Consider the following 3,901-nt stretch of genomic DNA (forward strand, 5'->3'; position numbering starts at 1 on the left):
TCTTATGTTGTCAGATTACATTTTTCATTTGAGTGCTTTGGATTCAGCATGGAATACTTGATTTTCAATAAGTAAGAACATAGTCCTTGGATTACCGAGTAAACATTGAATTGGGGGTATCAGTTGGTGAGCTGAGGTTTGATTTTAGTCCTGTAGATCAATATGCCTGTCTTGGCAAAAGTATTCTCAGAAACATTAGGGAATAGTCTCTGTGCTTCATATGTAACAATGTCACCAAGTACAGGATAAAGGCTCTATCTTTGTTTTCTTCAGAAGTGATGGTAAATTTTTACTTTTTTTTTTTTTTTTAAAGGAAAAACTTGAGGAACTAGATAGTGAATTGAAAATGAATAAAGTAACTTTGAATTTTAACCGAGTGTAGACTTATATGTTGCTTAGACATGGTTGATTCTTGAAGATCCAAGAAACATTAGATATATTAGAACATGACTTTGATTGCATTTCGACAAGTATCTTCATTGTGTAATCTGATTATTAATAGTCTAAGCATTATTTGACAAATTGTGTCAGGTAAGAAACATAACATTTTAAAATATTATGACAAGGCAGTTTAGAAATATGTTGCTGCTTGACCTTGCTTTTCTATTATTTTAATATTTTTAAACTGTTATAGTCTCCTGAAGTCAGTTAGATATTATACCTTGATTTAAATTTGTATATCATTGTTCTCAAGTGCTATCTGTGATTTCTAATAGTAGTTGTCTCTATGCAAGGGGAGGTTGTCATTTTGTTGAAAATGCTAAATTGTAATTCTAAGAAGAGGTGCTACCTAGTGACTTTTGCCATAAACTAAAGTGAAGAGTTCTGCAGAAAAGTTAGACTTTGTAAAAGTTTAGATTGTGCGTTTCTTTGATGTTTTGGAAAATGAACATCTTAATTTTTGTCTTTGCTGACTTGTATTTACAAAATACAAACACTTTCTTTGGTTTGAGCTATTGTGATACACTCTTTCATCTACCCTAAAGAAAAATCTGTACTGTTTAGACATTTGCCACCAACACTAAGACAAAGCACCTAAAGGCTAGGTGTGTAATTAAGAACTTACTCCAACCTGTTTATTTTAACAGGAGAAAAATGGAAATTGCTTATCTGATGTCTCACACATATCATAAGCTTGAAAAAAATTCAAAACAAAATGTGAATTTCATTTAGGATTGTATAGGACTTCCATTCACTGTGTGAAAAAATGAACTAAGACAGTGAAGGGACCCCCATCCACCACATCATTTAATGGGTTAGAATAGTCAGGGACCTGTTACACTAGTGCTAAAGAGAAGAGAGCTGATTTTTCTTCTGATTGGGACAGTGTTGGTATCATACCCTTTTCTAGAATTGGGCAGGTCACTTTTTCCACTCACCTGTATAATTTGCTAAATAAATTGGTGTTGTAATTCTGGCGTTTAAAAGAATGGTATGTTCTCCCAAACTAGGAGTCTGATGATAGCAATAAAGTGATCCTGTACAGGGTGGTGTTACACCTTCAACAAGGAAACCATTGGGCTGAAAGATAATTTTAATTGAGGAATATGTATTTTCCTGAATATTGAGTTGGAAGAAAGATTATTTGAAAGGATATTGTATCCTAGTGAGTCTGTGAATTAAGATTGAAAATGATGAGTATAATACAGCACTAGACTGGATGACAAGGACAGATTCTAGTTATAATTCTTATATTATTTCATCTCTGAGCTCACATTCTTCTAATTAAGGAAAGAGGCTGGATTAGATAAATTTCTGGGCTTTATCCAGATCAAAATCAGTAATCCTGCAAGTGAACTCTGTCTTAAAGTACTAAAGTCAAATTATTATACAATCTAATTCAAATTCAAATTTAAAAGAAAAAAGAGGTATAGATTTTATAAAATGTTTTGGTCTCATTACAATAACTTGATTTAAAAATGCTCTGTATTTTCATGTTAGCTCCATTAAATAAGATGAAAATTTTCAGACCATTTACAAAATGTCAGTTTTAACAGTGTACATCAATGTAATGTATAAGGAAGAATACTTGATAGGCTGCTTTATCAACTGTAAATTAAAAGCAGCATGTTTTATGGTATTTGCTGTTAATAGAAATTCTGCTGACTATTAATGTATACTTTAAAATATATTCATGTCTGCGAGAGAACTTTTAAAAACATTTTGTGTTTAATTTTTTTTTTAAAAAACTCTTTATTAGGAATCTATAAGAAGATAGACCAATCCACAGAGCTAGTTATCCACTAGAACCTGTGATTAAATCCAAGTGTATAGGTTTATTTGTACACAGTCATTCATATAAATGGCAATTTTTAGCCATTTGTGTAATTTGACTATTAATAATCTAAACATTAATTGAATTTGGTTCTTTTAACATTTAAACATAGAATGATAGTATTTTGTTTTGATTTCTTGTAATGGGGATTGAACCTAGGGGCACTTTACCACTGAGCTACATTCCCACCCCTTTTAATTTTTTATTTTGAGACAGGGTCTTGCTAAATTGCCCAGGCTAGCCTTGAACTTGTGATCTTCTGAGAAGCTGGGATTACTGGTGTATACCACCTTGCCCAGCTAGAGTAGTAGTTCTTGATACAGATGTGAACATAAAATATCATGTAGTTTGGTTGTTAACTAGTCTCTTACCAGTATCAGCCATGGTAGTGAAAATTAGTAGCCAAATAGGATTCCTTTCCTGTGTTTCAATCAGTGTACTTTAACCTTGCCTCATACCACAGAATTTTACCCCATCCTACAGAGTTAAATGCCCTGCTTCTAACACCCATTCTCCTATGACAAACTCTTGTTTCTCAGTGTACCATTTTCTTAAATAACACTAGAGAAGTGGTATGATTCCTCTTTTTTTTTTTTGGTGGTGATGGAATTGAACCCCAGAGCCTACTGCATGTGGAGCAAATATTCTACCACTAAGCTCTCTCCCTAGCCCTTGTCATATCTTTTTTTTTAGTTATAGATGGACACAATATCTTTATTTATTTATGTAGTGCTGAGGATCGAACCCAGTGCCTCACACGTATGAAGCAGGTACTCTACACTGAGCCCCAGTCCCAGCTCCAGCCCATATCTTTAAGAGATTGCGGACCATTGTGTTAGCCTCTTTGCTAAAACCTTTTATCATATGGGTCCAAGTATATTATAAAAGAAGAAAACATGCCTGGAATAGAATAGTCTGGGAAGCCCCAGGAAGCAACACTGTTTCTATAGACTATCCTTGATCTGAAATCAGTCAGGGTTCTCTGTTATATATGTTTACATTAAAGTGAATGCCTAAAAACCAGTACTTTGTAAGATTTCAGGTTTCCATGTTTTCTCTTACACAATTTTCTGTGGGGTGGCAGGAGAGGGAGGGCATCAGAAAACAATTGGTTAGGAGGCAGAAGCTAGAATGAGGAGATCTGATAACTGAAGTTGAAGACCACAGCTTCAAGCTTCCATAGGTTTGGGTTGGACCACTACTCAAGTCTTTCTAGCTCTGCAAGTCTGAGAAGAAAATAATTAGCGCCCCAGTGGTCATCAGAGTCCTCTATCACTGCCTTTTAGTAATCATCACATTATTAAGATCCACAGGGCAGAGAATATGTTCTGCTTATATTTATATTCCTAATATCTATCCTGCACTCTCAACCCTGTGTCAGAATAATTAGAAAAGGCTATCTAAGAGTGAGGGAGTCTAATCCTAGGGTTCATTCTGGTGTTGTTTGGGGATCTATAATCTGAGAAGTGCCATTCAGTTTTAAGATGTTTTATTAAAAATCATACAGAATTATATATTACAATCTTATAAATATGTATTTACAATAAAATATTATACGAAAGCATAAATACTAGTTTAACAAACCCCTATATGTCTGTTAATCCCATCCCTTTTTTTAAAAATTTA

The sequence above is a fragment of the Callospermophilus lateralis genome, chromosome 3 (assembly GCF_048772815.1).
Source record: "Callospermophilus lateralis isolate mCalLat2 chromosome 3, mCalLat2.hap1, whole genome shotgun sequence".
Classification (NCBI taxonomy): Eukaryota; Metazoa; Chordata; class Mammalia; order Rodentia; family Sciuridae; genus Callospermophilus; species Callospermophilus lateralis.